Source organism: Drosophila obscura, unplaced genomic scaffold (assembly GCF_018151105.1).
Source record: "Drosophila obscura isolate BZ-5 IFL unplaced genomic scaffold, ASM1815110v1 contig_176, whole genome shotgun sequence".
NCBI lineage: Eukaryota > Metazoa > Arthropoda > Insecta > Diptera > Drosophilidae > Drosophila > Drosophila obscura.
The window spans coordinates 470,581-489,033 of record NW_024542763.1 but is presented as its reverse complement, the minus strand read 5'-3'; the positions used below and the strand labels follow the sequence as shown (position 1 = coordinate 489,033).

The 18,453-nt window shown below is 49.6% G+C and overlaps 1 long non-coding RNA gene across 1 annotated transcript; it reads right to left on the bottom strand.

Moving 5' to 3' along the window:
• Positions 1 to 12,197: 12,197 nt before the first annotated feature.
• Positions 12,198 to 18,222, bottom strand: LOC121403925. Its single transcript, XR_005967560.1, has 3 exons — positions 18,092 to 18,222; positions 17,712 to 17,829; positions 12,198 to 12,279 (listed from the first exon to the last, which is right to left on the bottom strand). It is a non-coding gene; the product is annotated as an uncharacterized LOC121403925 (long non-coding RNA).
• Positions 18,223 to 18,453: the final 231 nt, after the last annotated feature.

Here is an 18,453-nt window from a genome sequence, read left to right as displayed (position 1 = left end):
TCCTATCCCGTTACTAACCCGTCTCCTATTCTTTGTCTTCTTCTTTCGCCATAGTTTCCGTATTTAGAGATGGCTCCACGGTCTCGTAACACCCGCACTTCGGAGAGTAGACGTTCTCGAGGTAGTAACTCCTACCGTTGCCGAGTCTGCTCCGGAAGCCATCCGCTCCGTGCCTGCCGACGCTTTCTTCGCCTGGACGCCGAGAAGAGACTCCGAGCCGTCTTGATTAACAAGTACTGCGCTAATTGCCTGGCTCATCGGCACTCCGGCAGAGACTGCCGCAGTACCAAGGGCTGCAAAGTGTGCGGTGGGAACCACCACACGCTACTCCACAACCGTGCGTTCCAGCGTTCAGGCCGCGCTTCCGGACCAGCCCCTCCGGCGGCTCCAGCCTCTAGCGTTGAACGACGCCGTCGTCTCCCCGAAAGCCGCCCTGTCGTGGAAGATCCGGCACCATCCGTGGCTACGCTCCTCCAGAACCGGAGCATCAACGTTCTCCCGACGGCCTGGTGGTCTTAGATACGGGTTCCAGAACTTTTGAGACAGTGGCTCTTATAGTACCCCAGTGAGCAGCATCGACGAGTCATTGGCCATCGCCTTCAAACTGCCCTCCACGCGGGTTGGCACCGAAAAGGTGTGCACTGCGACTGTCCGCGCCAAGAATGGAAACTTCCAAGTGGACGCAGTGCTGAAGGTCGAGCCCCGCCTGCGCGTCCGCACGCCACTACGCCCCGTGACCGAGGCGGTGCGAACCCGTTTCGACGACATTCGCCTCGCCGACGATCGCTTCCATCGCCCATCCACTGTCTCCCTCGTGCTCGGCGCCGACGTTTACCAGAAGGTGATCCAACCCGGGTTCCTCGCCCTAGGAGAAGGTTTTCCCGTGGCCCAAAGCACCGTATTCGGATGGATTGTTTCTGGGGCGTGCACTCAGCCATAGAGGTTCTCCATTGCAGTCCTGCAAGGGGGGGGAGGATGTTGAGAGTAGCAGCAGCGAGTTGGCAGGGGGCTGTTGTTAACAGCCGGAGCGCGCTCTCTCTTGCCTGGCGCTAGCGAGTTGGCGGGCAGCCAGCTCACTAAGCGGGAGTTTAGTATTCTACCCACCCCCGTACATTCCGGTACGCGTCGATACATAGAATCGTTTATATTCACACCCACATACATACACACATATAATCAAACAACCGCGCCGTTTCGAGTGCCCAATAAACCGATTTGTTAACCATCATACTGTGCCTATTCATTGCGGGACACTTTGGATCTTCTGAGGGCTTATCTGCAGCACTAGGAAGCGCCCTACTACAAACACACGGTTTACTTCTTTTTTATATAGCGCTTCGTATATTTTTGGCACCTTAAGACTTTTTTTGATACTCTTATTAGGAGTGTTTTTATTTTTAATTTTTCGGCCTCCGACCATGTTGTTACATTGAGTATTTGGCTGCCTTGGTAGTTAAACTATTCAAATCGGATATTTCTTTGCGGGATAGCGCATCCGCTACATAGTTTTCCCTCTGTTCGATCAAACTTTTAAGGCCATAATATAATATAATAATCACTTAAATGACCCTCGCCTTGTGGTACCTTACGCTCATGTTTTACTCTCTTTGTTACGCTCTTGCACTAAATTTGTAATTGAATTCACCACACAGAAGCCCGCTTATGCTCAGTGCTCATGCACTTAGAAACCAAATAAATAGTCATTGGCTAGCACTCAACTGAACCCCCTCGACCTTGCGGATTATTATTGGATTCCAGCAGATTTCTTCGCATCGAGTTAATTAGCTCACTTGGAGATTGACACACCCCCATCCTTGAACAACGATATTGAGGACAACGCTCCTCGATCAAACATTTTGGCGCCCAACGTGGGGCACGTGTGTTAATTCTGTGAACAATTAAATTACTCGCATTTTATGTATATTCCATCAAACAGCTTCGTCGGTACATAATTTGCAAGTGCAACAACTACACTTTCGTTTCGTCTCGCAGTCGCCGTCGAAATTTCTGAAAAGCATATCAGAAGCGAACTGATCGATCGCGGGTTCATCAACCTCTCACTGTGCTCTCGCCATTCTCGCTTAATTCTATCATTCGCTTATCACCCACATCGCATTTAACGGCGCTTGCGCTCTCGTTTCGTTTGCATTGCTGCTACCTGCTGTGGTCCATCGGTCAACGCAGTCATCTATCTCTTCGAATTTCTCTGCTTCACTTTCGCTTTCGTTGCCGTCGTTGGAATTTTTGCTCACTCTCTGGACTGGAATTGCGCTCAACCCTTTTTTTTTTGTCGCCGTCGCTCGCTTCTAAATTTGTTCTCTTGCTGCTGCTGATCTGGTGCCTGCTTGCTGTTGTTGCGTGCATTTGAATTTGGAATCTCTAGTTCTGTGTGCGTGTAATTTACACTACACAACAAAATGACGACGCTCGAAGATTTGAAACGCCAACGGAGCAATATTAAGCGCAATATTTCTCGTATCAAATCTGTGGTGGAAGGCAAATCGGAAAACCCAATTTGTAATGATGAGCTTCGCTATCGCTTGAGCATCTTGGAAACGTGTTTCAAGAAAATTCTAAACGTTCAATCTGACATCGAGGATCTTAGTCCGAACGATGAAGGACGTGCGGACTTGGAAGATACCTACATAGCAATAAAGCTATCCATAAAGGAAAAACTAGGAGGAGATCTGAACGCTAGCATATTGACGCCGGATCACCACCCGCCGCCAGTGCGGTCATCGTTGCCGAGGTTATCGCTGCCTACGTTTGACGGCACTTATGCGAATTATAAGAATTTCATAAATTCGTTCGATCAACTTATTGTGCGTGAGTCTGGACTGTCTAACATAGAAAGGTTTAATTATTTGCTGACCTGCCTAAAGGGGCCGGCGTTAGACACAGTTCAGGCATTCCAGGTTACCAGCGAAAACTATCCGAAGGCTCTTGAAAAACTCAAAGAACGTTATGACAATTCTACTCTTATTTTTCTAGAAGGAATCGAATCATTGTTTGCACTACAACCTGTGGAAAGGGCTAACAGTCAGCAGCTTCGTAGTTTAGTGGATAAAGCCTCCGCTATCTTCAGCTCTTTGGAATCCATCGGCAAACCTGAGAATATTGCTCAAGCTATGCTCATATATATAGTTATGGAGAAGTGTGATCAGCCAACTCGGATTAAGTGGAAGGAATCGCTGGACTACAAGACTCTGCCGACCTGGCTAAAATGCACACAGTTGTTGGAACGCCACTGTCAGTTTCTCCATTCGTCTGGAACCTCGGCTGGTACTTCGTCGCAACGAAAGGCTGAAACCAATAAGTCCAATCGTCATTCAAATCACCATACAACCTCATCGTTTGCCATTACTAATTTGTCTTGTACCCTTTGTTCTAGTTCTGGTCATAAAATTACGAACTGTTCGCAGTTCAAGGCTATGAACAGCAATCAACGGTTCGATAATGTGAAACGCCTCGGTCTCTGCATCAATTGTCTTGGAAACGGCCATAGAGTGGCACAATGCTCATCGACTCATCGTTGCCGTACCTGTAATCGGAATCATCATTCAACCTTGCATCACTCTCAGCCGCAACAAACACCACAATCGTCAGAAGGACAAACCTCAACTCCAGCACAAGAAACACAATCATCGCTACCCTCCTGGCCACCTACTGCTAGTCAGTCTCATCAAGCAGCGTCTCATTCACACATGGAAGTAGCAGCAGAGGATCAGATACTGTTAGCGACAGCGATGGTATTGGTCAAGGATGTCTCAGGTGAATACAAACTTGGTAGAGCATTGCTTGATTCGTGTTCGCAGGTTAATTTTGTAACCGAGAACTTCGCTCAAAAACTTCGCCTTCGTCGTGAAAAGCACCACATCGGAATCCGCAGTATCGGAGAGTCCCTTACTAACCTTAAGGCTCGTACGACGACTTCTATTAAGTCGCGCACATCTGGCTATCAGCTAACTCTCCAGTTCGGAATAACCTCTCACATTGCCTACCAGCCAGATAGTGAGATCGACATATCAAATTGGAACCTACCTGCCAATACTCCACTGGCAGATGAATCGTTCTTTAGGTCTAGGCGCATTGATTTGTTATTGGGAACCGAAGCCTTCTATGGAGCTCTTGCTGTTGGCCAGATTCGCATTGGTCCCAATCTTCCCACGTTGCAGAAGACTCTGTTCGGTTGGGTTGTTGCTGGGAGGTACCAACGCCAGCAGAATATACAGCCATCGTTGTGCTTGGTGACTGTAGAAGAGGCGATCGACAAAAACTTACAGCAGTTATGGAAGGTTGACTTAATCGGCGATTCAAGAGCTAAAAGTCTCCCAACTCATCGTCGCTGTGAGGAACACTATAGGGATACAACACAGAAGGATGCCAGTGGGCGAATTGTCGTGCGCTTGCCATTCCAAGAAGACCCAAACTGTCTTGGAAATTCAGTCGATACAGCTCGTAATCGATTTTATGCCATTGAGAGACGTCTTGCTCGTTTACCGGAGATTCGCTCGCAGTATCTATCGTTTATGCAGGAATATGAAAGTCTTGGTCACATGTCCATAGTACCGAAGCCAAACTTAGAGGAACCACATTATTACATTCCTCACCATTTCGTTCTCAAGCCAAGCAGCACCTCGACGAAGCTCAGAGTCGTATTTGACGCTTCTTGCCGTACAACATCGCAGAAGTCACTTAACGATATTCTGTTAGTCGGTCCGACCATTCAGGATGATTTGTACCTGCAATTGCTACGATTCCGCATGCATAGGTTCGGCATCACTGCTGACGTCACTAAGATGTATAGACAGGTGCTTGTGGGGGAGAAGGATCGAAAATTCCAGTATATTTTGTGGCGAACGTCCCCAAATGCCGAGCTTCAAACCTATCAACTCAATACCGTAACATATGGGACCGCGTCCGCCCCATACCTCGCAACTCGTAGTTTGCATCACTTGGCGGATGATTGTAAGGATATGTGGCCCTTAGGAGCTGCGGCTGTTAAAAAGGCGTTTTATGTTGATGATCTTCTGGGAGGGGCTGATGAAATAGAAACTCTTCTCAAACTCAAAACAGAAATCACAGCTACCCTCGCTTATGGTCAGTTTCCCTTATGCAAATGGCATTCCAATCATCCAGGCGTGATGGAAGATGACTCTATTAAGAAACTAAACACATCAGAGAATGAGAGTAGTAGCACACTCGGCGTAACGTGGCATCAAAAAATTGATGTATTTAGCTTTACCTTCACTCCCAAGGAAATCTTTGCCACCACCACAAAACGAACAATCTTATCCACTGCATCATCGCTATTCGATCCAATAGGTCTGCTGTCGCCGCTAGTCATCGTCGCTAAGATTATTCTTCAGGAGTTGTGGCTGTTAAAACTGGATTGGGACGAGTCTATTTCACAGACTCTAAGCAATGCATGGAGCAACTGTTTGGAGTCATTGAATTCACTCTCGTCACTATCGGTACCGCGGTTTTGTTTGCAGCCCGACGCCAGGACTATTCAACTGCATGGATTTTGCGATGCCTCGATTCGGGCATACGGCTGCTGTATTTATGTGCGCACTGAGAATTCGCTAGGACAGGTCGCAGTGAAATTGTTCACGTCTAAGTCGAGAGTAGCACCAGTGAAGAAACAGTCTCTTCCGAAGCTTGAACTGTGCGGCGCACATTTGCTGTCTCAGCTGTTCTACAAAATCAAGGATATATTCTCTGAACACAACATCACGTCATATTTTTGGAGCGACTCACAGCTCGTATTGCATTGGCTGCAACAACACTCAATCACGTTATCGACCTTTGTTGGGAATAGGGTTTCTGACATTCAGGAGATGACGTCTGGTGGGAAGTGGCGCTACGTCCCAACATATCAAAATCCAGCTGATCTTCTGTCGCGAGGCTGCAACGTTAGCGAGCTTATCAAATCGACATGGTTTTCTGGTCCCTTATTTCTGCTGGAAGATTCGTTGAAATGGCCCACCAGCAGTAAACAGCTTGTCATTGACATGGACGTGGTCAACTCGGAGAAGCGGAAAAGCATGTTCACCGCCGTACAGGAGAGAAATTATATCCTCGAGATAGTCGATAATGTCAGCTCGTACAGTCATAGTCTTCGTCTCATTGCCTGGATGGTAAGGTTCATAAAGAGATGTCGGAAGCAATCGACGCCTACCACATCCTCACCGACACCAAATGAGCTTCGTTTTGCGTCGCACTGCCTTATTTGGAACATTCAACAAACTCATTTCACAGAAGATATTCGTTTACTTCAGAAGCAAAAACCATTGAAGAGTAGTTTGAAGTTTCTTACTCCCTTTTTAGAACTCGTAAATGGATTCGAGCTCGTCAAGGTTGGTGGACGATTGGAATATTCAGACCTACCAGACGGTCAAAAACATCCGTTGCTGCTGCCTAGCCAGTCTAAACTTGTTTGGAATTATATTCGTCACTTGCATATTCGCAACTATCACGCTGGCCCTAAGGCTTTAGTCGCTCTCATTCGTTTGGAATACTGGATCGTTAACGCCAGAGACTTGGCACGTCGAATTGTCCGCTCCTGTGTACACTGTGTTCGCTACAGACCAAAGCTGCTACACCAACTTATGGGCTCATTACCACCATCTCGACTCTCTCCTGCCCGACCGTTTGAACGCTGTGGAGTGGATTTTTGTGGACCCATTAATACCTATCTACGGATTCGAGGAAAGGGGCCTACAAAATCGTACTTGGCCGTGTTCGTTTGCCTTCTCACCAAAGCCGTTCACATTGAAGTAGTTTCGGACTTATCAACGAAGGCGTTCTTGAATGCATTGAAGCGGATGGGAGGTCGTCGAAAATTTCCGGCAGACATTTTCTGCGATAATGCCACTAATTTTGTCGGGGCATCAAATCAACTGCTTGAACTCAAAAGGTTTATGTTCAAAAAGGAGACCCAAGATGAAATTTATAGATTTTGCGCCACAGATTTTATTAATTTCCACTTTATTCCTCCCAGGGCACCTCACTTCGGAGGCCTTTGGGAAGCGGCCGTCAAGAGTGCGAAGGGGCTCTTGAATCGAACATTGGCAAACACAAGGTTTACGTTTGAAGAACTGAGCACCGTCGTAGTGGAGATTGAAGCCATCCTTAACTCGCGCCCGATATCACCACTCTCGTCAGACCCGAACGACTTCAACGCTCTTACGGCTGGTCACCTCTTGGTTGGCGAATCATTGCGTTCGTTGCCTGAGAGATCCCTCGAAAACGTCAAGTTGTCGAATTTGGACCGCTACGACATGATCACCGCCGTCAAGCAACGGTTTTGGCAGCAATGGTCGATGGATTACGTCAACGAATTGCGATCTCGCACGAAATGGACAGCACCCTCAACGAATCTCACTGAGGGCACAATGGTCATCATTCATGAGGACAACCTGCCCCCACTACGCTGGAAACTAGGCCGATGCAGTCTACAGTGCTCGGAAGGGATGGTCGTGTACGCGTGGTGCACCTCCGCACCGCGAATGGAACTTGCTGCAGGCCAGTACACAAGTTGGCAATTCTTCCGGTAGTTTGAAAGCAATCCTTTCAACGGGGCCGGGATGTTCGATCAAACTCTTAAGGCCATAATATAATATAATAATCACTTAAATGACCCTCGCCTTGTGGTACCTTACGCTCATGTTTTACTCTCTTTGTTACGCTCTTGCACTAAATTTGTAATTGAATTCACCACACAGAAGCCCGCTTATGCTCAGTGCTCATGCACTTAGAAACCAAATAAATAGTCATTGGCTAGCACTCAACTGAACCCCCTCGACCTTGCGGATTATTATTGGATTCCAGCAGATTTCTTCGCATCGAGTTAATTAGCTCACTTGGAGAATTACACACCCCCATCCTTGAACAACGATATTGAGGAAAACGCTCCTCGATCAAACACCCTCCCTGCTATGAACTCCACCACAAAATCATATTCTTCTAAATCCAATCGCATTCGTGCTAATTTGGACGGGGGTTTTTCATTGAAAATAAGTATGATGATGGATGATGATCGGTTTTTACCAAAAATTTGGTACCGTATAGGTATGGTCTGAAATATGTGATTGCCCAGTGAATGGCTCCTTATTCTTTTTATACCCGTACTCAAAAAAGAGTACGCCGGCGCTCTCCCCACTCTGCACATTCTCCCCCCCCTTACAGGATTGCAAAGATTAGCTCTGCGTGCATGCCCCGGACACTATCCACCCAAAAACGGTGCTTTAAGCCACAGGACGGCCGTCTGCTCGGGCGGGGAAGCCTGATTGGATGACCTTAAAGTACAGGTTGGCACCCAAAATGAGCGAGATGGTCGTCGGCGCCAGGCAATTCGAGCAATACTTGTGGAGGAGAACGGCTCGGAGCCTCTTGTCGACGCCCAAGCGGATGAATTTACGGCAATTCATCAAGGGATGGGATCCTGAGCACAAGCGGCATGGATATGAGGTCGTAGCTCCTGACCGTGTGCGATCCGCTCTGCGGCTTGATCTGGAACGTGAGGGAGCTTGCGGGGCTATGTCTGGATTCCGGAAAATGCTAGGATGAAAGAAAGCATTAGTACAGCGCTGGCACGGGTTGTCAACTACTTCAACTGTGATGATCCTGGGATTACTTAGGAGATACGTGGAACTAAGCTGGACTTAAGACAAAAAAAAACGGAGCGACGGGTTTTTTTTATGGATCGGAGCCTACGTGAGAGTAGGTGGAATGGACCTCCGATTCCATGGGCAGGAGGACACCCTTCGTGTTTAGTCGTTTGATAAGGCCGCGGGCCATGAGTAGGTCTACCACACGGACCTAACCATCGGGTCCAGGATACGTTTGCTGTACCCGCTTGAGACGCCATTCCTGAGAGGGGATGTTATCTTCCTTAATCACGACGAGGTCTCTTGTTGGGTGCTGCCATTTGTTACGCTTGTGCAACTCTCGCAGGTACTCTGTCTTCCAGCGCGAACAGAATTACTGGTTGAGAGCCTTGAGATGTTGCCGGTAGGTCAACCACACGGACCTTATCATCGGGTCCTGGATACGATTGCTGTACCCGCCCGAGACGCCATTCCTGAGAGGGGATGTTATCTTCCTTAATCACGATGAGGTCTCCAACCTCTAGGTCTCTTGTCGGGTGCTGCCATTTGTTACGCTTGTGCAACTCTCTGTCTTTCAGCGCGAACAGAATTGCTGGTTGAGAGCCTTAAGATGTTGCGATTTAGGATGGAGGAGGCGCTCGCTTTTATTTCGGGATCCGCCACAGAGAAAGGCGGCCCACCAATCAGGAAGTGGCCTGGTCTTAAAGCCAGCGGATCAGTTAGATCCGTAGACATTGGTCGCGAGTTAAAACAGGCCTCTTTTTTCGAAAGTAAGGTCGCGAACTCCTCTAATGTGTACGTACACATCGACCGTTGGAACAGAGCCTTGAAGCTCTTCACGCCCGCTTCCCCCAAGCCCACCATATGTAGGGCTCCTGGAGGGATACCACAGAGGTCCGAGTGCGAATGGCCTCGAGAAGGTCCACAGCAAGAGAGTGGGATGCGCCGACAAAATTCCTGCCGTTATCGGATTGAACCTCGTGAGGACAACCTCGTCTCGCGACAAAACGAGTGAAAGCGGCTAGGAAGGTGTCGGTGGATAAGTCGGACGTGGCCTCTAGGTGGATGTCTTGGATGGTGGATGGTGAAACACATGAACACGCACACATACCCCTTCGAGATGCGACATGCGCGCCCTGTGAATCTTTTGACATCGAAGTCGACTCCGGTGTATGAGAACGGCCTCGAGAATGTGACTCTTGAGGCAGGAAGGTCGCCCATTAGTTGGGTTTGGAGTCGCTTGCGATGGATGACGCAAACCTTACAGGAGTGGATCACATCCCTCACTGCATGACGTAGTCGAGGGATCCAGTATGTTGCCCGGAGAAGGCGGATAACCATCTGGTTCCCACCATGTAGGGCTATGTGGTGGGTGAATCCAACCAGCAGGCGAACCAGGAGACATGCGGGAGGCAGCAGGATCGGATGCCGTTCGTTGTAGGACATGGATGCCGAGGCTTGGACTCGGCCACATGCCCGCATGACTCCGTTCTGGTCAAGGAACGGATTAAGATTCTGGAGAGAACTCGTGGCCGGGAGTGGCTGCTTGTTTACGAGGCACCGATGTTCCTCCGCATAATGGAAACGTTGTGTTGTTAGGGTGACAGCTTGGAGAGCGGCAGCGACCTCTTTTCTGTTCAGTTCCTCGGGGACATGGGTTGTCTGCCCTTTAACTCGCTGGGTGATCCGCCTAACATAGGCGATCACGCGCAGAGCGGGCCCGAGTTCGGAGAAACGGCTGAGGATATCAGAGGCGCTGCTGGTGATATGGTGCACCTTGACGACTCGCTTCTCCAGGTCAGTCTCAAGGACGGAGTCCCGTGGATATGGCCACTCCGCCTGCGGACCACGCAAACAAGTAGGGCCATGCCACCACATGTCACTTCCGACCAGGTCAGTGGGTCCTAGCCTTCGACTGGCCAGGTCGGCCGGATTGTCCTCGGATCGGACGTGGCTCCATCACGCTCCACTCGACTCTCCAGCACTGGCGCTAGCATTATGCTGCCCAAAATACATAGGGGGAGTCTCTCTTCAACTACGAACCGATTAAAAGCGCACACCAACCCCCAGCTGTATCAATTACCCGCAAATATGTAATTGATGCCCCCGACTACTTTTATTTGGGAATACGGTCTTTGGGAACCTCCAACATCCACCCTCCTACAATCAAACATTTTTGCTTGGATGACAAAGGGGTCAAGCCATCCCGCTGGTTCGAACAGCTGCACAATCTGAAACAGAACATTGCGCTTCGTACAGGACTCCCGCTGAATTAATTCGGGAGGAGCAAAGAAGAACTCATCGGCACTGGCTTGCCATCGGATCCCCAAAGTCGTAGCGATGCTACTTTCTTCAAGCTCTAGAAAGACAGCTCGGAGTAGGTGGTCGACCGGAATGTCGCGCAGTACGCCATTATGGTTTGCTGTCCATTTTCGGAAAGGAAACCCTGCGGAGTCGAGTGCTTCACGTAATTCGAAAATGTAGGAAATCGCCTGCGACTGAGTGTGAGCACCAGCTAGCACGTCGTCCACATACATGAAGGTTACCAGGATGTCGCTGGCCATTGGCAACTGGTGCCGCACCTCTTGTGCAAGTTGCTTGATGACGCGAAGGGCGAGGAACGGTGCGCAATTCACTCCGAAAGTGACCGTGGTGAGCTCATGGTCACCCAAGTCCCCGTTACGGTCGCGAAAGAGTATTCGCTGGTAAGGCGTGTGTTGGGAGGCCACTTGGATCTGGCGATACATCTTGTTGATGTCGGCATTAAAGACGTAATGGAAGACGCGCCACCTCAAGATTTGCATGGTCAAGTCAGACTGAAGGACTGGCCCAGCATGCAAAGTGTCGTTAAGGCTGATCCCGTTGGAAGACGGACTGGAGGCGTTAAAAACGACGCGCAATTTGGTTGTGGTGCTGTTGGGTTTGAACACGGCGTTATGTGGAAAGTAAAAATGGCCGGAGTCATGACTGGGTGTAACCGCTGTCATGTGGCCTAGTTCTAGATATTCTTGAAGAACGGCATCGTACTGCTCCTTTAGCGGCAAATTCCGCTGCAGACGCTGCTCGTTATTAAGGAACAATGTGACAATGTATCTCCCATCGGGGCCTCGTTTAGTGGTCTGGCGGAAGTTTCCCTCGCACATGGAATCTGACTCACTCGTAGGTCTTCCCGGAAGATCCTCCACCTCCCAGAATTTGGTGAGAAGCTCTCCATCGAGAGCTTCGTGGTGAAGGCGGAAATCGTCCGAGTCGAGTCATATGATACCGGACCGTAGGGTTGGGAAAACATCGATAGTGGCCACCATCGATGTTTTCCACAATCGATGGTGTAAAAGCTCGATAGTATCGGAAAATTTTAAACCTCATTAAACAAAGCCAAAATTTGTGAAAACAAATAATAATACGTGTATTTCATACGGTCTTATGTATTAGGTAAAATAAAGAGATCCATTTCAAAAGGTTAAATAACTTAAAAATATTTTATATATCAATATTTTTGTTTAAAAACAGCAGTTTGTCCACATTGGATGTTTTTAGTAATGTCCTTTTTTGCGGAAACTATATCCGCCACTATGCTGAACATTGGTTCAGACTCTGTGGAAGTTGCGGGAATAAACAGACAGTGCCTCGCTATTTGTTGAAGGCCAACGGTTTCATCTGTAAAATTCTGCAACAATAAATTGTTTTAAAATTACTAATTTTAAGCTTTTTAATGGCCGGCAAAAATCCTCCAGCTGAACCCTCCCAGAGGGTGCCGACTGGGCAATGGGCACTGCATTATCCCGAATCGGGTAATGCATTGCCGCTTGCTCTGTCCGGGGTAATGCAGTGTCTAGCCAAGGCCAGGTCCAGGTCTTCCCGACCAAAAATTTGGGGGAACTGAACCATGGCCATGGCTGGAGGTGCCTGGCGGGTAGGCATAAAACGCTAGGGGGTGGTCCCCCCGAAAAATATTAACCAGCATGGACCCTCTGGGCCAACAATGGAGCGGACGGAAGATAAAGCAAGGGTTGGGATGTCAACCCAAACGTCGGTGGAAAGCGTGGCTGCTACCACCGGCGGGCACGGGGAGGAGCAATCCTCTCTGCGTGTCGCCAGCGGCCACACCTCTGATATGACGGGAGCAGGTCATATCAGTTGCAATGCTACTGCCACAAAAACGACTCACTCCAGGTTGAGCCGCACAGGTGCCGTGGTCGATACAGATTCGGACCTGGAGAGCGTGCTCTCCGTAACCAAGACGGAGGAAGACAGCCTTCTCCGCTCCCCGGAACCAGGTTCCAGCTCCCCGCGTAGGGAAGGGCCGAAGCGTTCCAAGGAGGGGTTGAAGGCGAAGGCGCATTACAAAGCGGCCCTCAAGATCGTGGGACGGCTCCAGGGCAGGAAGGACCTCTCTGAGGAGGAGAAGGCCAAAATGACCTGGGCCGAAGGACGGATAAAGGAGGGCCGGCTGCACTTCTCGCAGATGCCGCAGATGAAGGCATCGACGGAGGGATTTGCCAACAAGGTGGAGGAGAGTCTCGCCACCAAAAGGCAACGCTCGACCGAGAGTGCCAAGAACGACACTCCGGTGAGCAAGCGGCAACGCGGGCCCAAGGTGGCAGCCCCCACACCCAAACAGGCGAAACGTCCCCAAAAAGCGAAGGTCAGTGAGGTGACCAAACGACATTTAATCGTGGCACTCATAGACCGGAGCGAAGAGAATGGCAAAATAACGGCGGCGCGGTGGAAGACGGTGCACGCGCGGCTCGTGGATGCGCTGTTCGCCAGAATGGAGGAGGACCCAACGGCCCCCATGCCCACGTTCGATGGTGCAGGGTGGCTCAACGGGGTGAAAATACTTAAATGTATGGACGACCCCACACTCAAGTGGCTGACGCAAACGGTCTGCCAACTGGAAGCGTTGTGGGAGGGGGCCAAGCTGGAGGTGGTGGACAGGGAGCTAATCCCGTCCATACCAAAGGCAAAGGTACTCTTCCCCATCGTAATCCAAGGGGACCGTGCGCTGAAGCTGCTACAGAGGCAGAACCCCGACGTGCCAACGGCTAACTGGAAGATTCTGCACATCGGGAGCCCACTACCCAACGAGGGGGGCCAGAGTGCGATCATCCAGATCAGCAAGGAGGCAGAGGACCTGCTATACCCAAGATTCGGGAAGATGGCGTGGGGGATGGGCAGTGTTTACCTGCGGTTGAGAAAGCGCCACCCCGAGGACAAAGATGCGCACACTCTGCAGGCGGGCGAGGTGGAGAAAGACCTTGGTCTGGACACCATCGTGGAGGCCGCACAGGGTCTTGCGCTGGACTCGGAGGAAGAGGGGGAGGACGGTGACCTGACGGTAGTAGTCAACCCGTCGAGTGGAGCTGAGCCAGACGCACATGGTGAGTGTGCTGCAGCTCAACCTCCACAAAAGTAAAATTGCGTCGGCGGAGCTCCTCTTTGCCATGGAGCAAGGGCCCGCCGACATAGCCTTAGTCCAGGAGCCATGGGTTGCCTCAGGCAATGCTGTGGCCGGGCTAAAGTCCTCAAATTTTAACGTATTCTATACACCATCGGTAAGCAGGAACAGAACCGCCGTACTCGTACGGAAGGGAATCCATGCTCACCTTATGTCTCATTACAGCACTGACGATCTAACCGTGGTGATGCTAGAAAGCAAGGAAAGGCGCCTGATGGTAGCCTCCTGCTACATGGCACACGACAGGCCGGCTCCACCTGAAGAGTTGATGCACCTAGTGGCGGAATCCAGCCCGAAGGACCAGCAACTTCTCGTCGGCACGGACGCAAACGCACATCACAACGTGTGGGGAAGCCCCGACATCAACGATAGAGGTGAGTCCCTCCTAGACTTCATACTATCAACTAACCTAGAAGTAGCAAACGTAGGAGAGGAATACACCTTTGTAGGTCCCACCTCTTCAAACGTGCTAGACTTAACACTCGTAGCGGGAACAAGTACGGTGGTATCTGGCTGGAGAGTCCTTGAAAGACCATCCTTCTCAGACCACAGGTACATCCAGTTTAAGTGCGAATTTGAACACTCTCCGAAGATAACTGTCTATAGAAACCCCCGGAACACAAACTGGGAAAAGTTTAAAAAGACAGTTACCTCGAAGCTCGCGAATCGTCCGGGCACAGTGAAATCCCCGGAAGACATAGAAACGTCCCTAGAGACCCTATCCAGGGAACTACTGGATGCGTACCACGCATCGTGCCCACCCTCGAGAACGAAAAAGAGGACCAAACCACTCTGGTGGAACCGGGACCTATCGCTCCAAAGAAACAACCTCAAAGAATTCTTCAAAATCGCCAAACAGGCGAACGAGGATATGATCAATGAGGAATACAAAACCCTACTCAGGGAGTACAAGAAGGAAATACGCAGGGCACAAAGAAACTCGTGGAGGAACTTCTGCTCCAATATCGAGAAAGTCCCAGAAACAGCTAGACTTCGGAAGCTGCTATCAAAGCAACCCACCATACAGAGTCAGCTGAAACGAGAAGATGGACAGTGGACTGAGGGCAGTGAAGAAGCCCTAACAGCACTAATGGAAGCTCACTTCCCAGGATGCACCGAGGTTGCTGACGCTACAACGCATCAGGACCTAGCAACTGAGGAAGAGCATCCCCCAACAGGTCTCATATCGTCTAAGAAAATCCACTGGGCTATAGACTCCTTTGCGGGTACAAAAGCACCTGGACTAGACGGTATATTCCCAGCCATGCTACAGGTGACCAAAGACGTGATCACCCCATGGCTCTCTGCAATATACTCAGCTTGCCTGAGCACGGGCTATATCCCTATTCAATGGAGGACCTCGAGGATTGTCTTCCTTCCAAAGGCAGGAAAGTGCAGCCATATGAGCCCCAAGGATTACAGACCGATAAGCCTCACCTCCTTTCTACTCAAAACACTAGAAAAGCTGCTGGATCTACACATCAGGAATGATGTAGGGAGACTGATGTCAACCAACCAGCATGCCTACACCAAAGGGAAATCGGTAGAGACGGCACTGCACTCGCTAGTAGCCACCATCGAGAGAGCCCTCCATAATAAAAAGTATGCTCTAGGAGTGTTCGTAGACATATCCGGAGCATTCAACAACGTCACTACGAGCGCTATTATGGACCGCCTAGAAGCGACCAATACACATCCCGCAATCAACCTCTGGATAAAGAACCTTCTAAGTTGCAGACGGGTGCAATCAGAGTGGGGCACCGCTTCCATGGTGAGGGGGGCGCATAGAGGCACACCACAAGGTGGGGTCCTGTCGCCCCTCCTGTGGAACCTGGTGGTCGACGACTTAATAAAGAGATTCGAGAGGAGAGCCCCAAAAATAACAGCCTATGCAGACGACATAAGCATAATTATTACGGGAGTATGTCCATCGACCCTCAGCTCCATAATGGAATCAACACTCAGGGAGATATGTGAGTGGGCAGGAAAAGTAGGACTCAGTATCAACGCGGACAAGACGGACCTCATTCTCTTCACCAAGAGATACAAGGTACCGGCATGGATCCCCCCCGAAAATTGAAAAAACCAGTCTGACCCCTAAAACACAAGTCAAATACCTCGGCATAGTACTGGACAGCAAGCTGGCGTGGAGACCCAATGTAGTGGAGAGGGTGAAGAAGGCCACCATTGCGCTATATGCATCCAAGAAGATGCTCAGCAGCACATGGGGCCTGTCACCTGCTTTAATGCACTGGATCTTCATATCGGTGGTGCGACCGACTCTGCTGTACGGAGTCTTAGTGTGGTGGCAAGCGACAGAAAAGAAGACGTATAATAAGCTTATGGAAAGGACCCAGCGGCAGGCACTGCTCTGCATTACGGGGGCGCTGAGGTCAACCCCAACAAAAGCTCTCGAAACCATAATCGGAATCGACCCCCTGGACATCCACGCTCAACTGATTGCAGCAAAGGCGGCACAACGCTTAGTAGCATCAGGAAACATGTCTCTACAGGGATTCGGGCACAGTTCAATTGGCCGAGACATGACCAGTATATCTGACTACATTATCCCCCAAACTTGCCTGGACGTAAACACAACCTCATTTATGGGACCCGACGACTGGAAAAGGGGTCGGGACCAGACCCAACACATCAACATATACACGGATGGCTCCAAGATGGAGGAAGGAGTAGGTGCGGGCATATATTGTACAGACCCTGAAATAAGGCTGTCCTATAAGCTACCGGACCAATGCAGCATATTCCAGGCAGAAGTCTTTGCCATACGGAAAGCGGCGGAGGTTGCTCGATGTACGGAACGCCCACATAATGTGATCAACCTGTTCGTGGACAGCCAGGCGGCGATAAGATCCATGCAGTCGTCAGCGGTCAGTTCCAAAAATGTCCTGGCAAGCAGGGAGGCATTAGATTTCCTAAGCACGACTAAGTCAGTGCGGATCTATTGGGTTCCCAGCCACCAGGGCATCGAAGGTAACGAGACAGCAGACGTACTGGCTAAGGAAGGCGTCGGGCTGGCAAACGAGAGGACTGAGAACGTGCCTGTCCCCCTCAGAGCGCTCCAAAGCGATCTAGAAAGGAGGGCACACGTAAAGGCCAGCAGCAGGTGGAGGAGAACCACCAACTGCAAGATCGCGAAAACCATGTGCAAGGAGAGCAATGGTAAACTCAGCCAATACCTACTACACCTACCACGGAAGGACTGTAGGATGCTAATTGGTATACTCACAGGTCATTGCCTGGCTGCAGCACATGCAGTCAAACTAGGCATCACCAACAGTGACAAGTGCAGGAAATGTGATGAACCTGGGGCTATCGAAACCCTGGAACATCTAATCTGCCAATGCCCGGCCCTCTCAAGGGCAAGAAACATACATCTTGGCAGCCCGGTACTGGCATCGCTGGAAGATGCATCCAAGAGGACGCCAGCGAAACTCCTTGCCTTTGCAAAACTCTCCTCGATCCTCACGGATTTCAAAACCGCGTAAAAACACTCAGAAGGTCCATACGCACCAATCCGGACAACTAAGGGCCATATTGGCCTATGCGTGGCCCCGTGAGGGCCGTCCGGGACAACCTAACCTAACCTAAGCTTTTTAATTGTTGAATTTAATTGTATTTACCTTCCAAAATTCAAGAGGGTCCTGATTTAGATGGCTCTGCTCCATGTAAGTTTTTAGAGCTTTGATAGAATCTACCCTTTTCGAACCAGCTTTGTCAGCGTGTTTGGCTTTTAAAAAACTGAAAAGTAGATCGTTAATGGACGTTTCACATTCTTCTGGAGCATCTGGTGAAATTGGCAGTTCTTCGGGAGATTGACTTTTCAAAGAAGCAAGCTCATTTTCAATTAAAATGACTGCATTTTGTGCTATATTATTAGACCGGAATCCATCTTTTTTAAACAGTGGGTCTAAAATCGTTGCTATTTTGGTCACTGATCGGTTTTCATAGTGGGAATGTCTTGAATTTATTTTTTCCAATAGAAAACTGCATACTTATTTACCTTCTTTAGTTTTTAGTGCCTTTGTTGATTCGAGTAATTCTGTATTTAGCCCGCATATGATTGGAATTATCAGGTATATTGTTACCTCTTTTGCAGAACATTTTGTGGTGGCACTATCAAAATATCCCAGCACTAGCAGATCTTCAAAAATAGAAAATTCATCCGCCGTAAGCATTTCTGGAGCGATTTCACCAACTTCACTCAATGAAGCATTCTGCCGGTCGATACTATCGATGGTGAACCGAAACAATCGATGGTTGGCTAATTTTTCAACCATCGATAGTATCGATAGCGCTATCGATTTTTTTCTCAACCCTACCGGACCGGATAGGACCCATCCGAAGATGGTCTCTTGTCCCAGC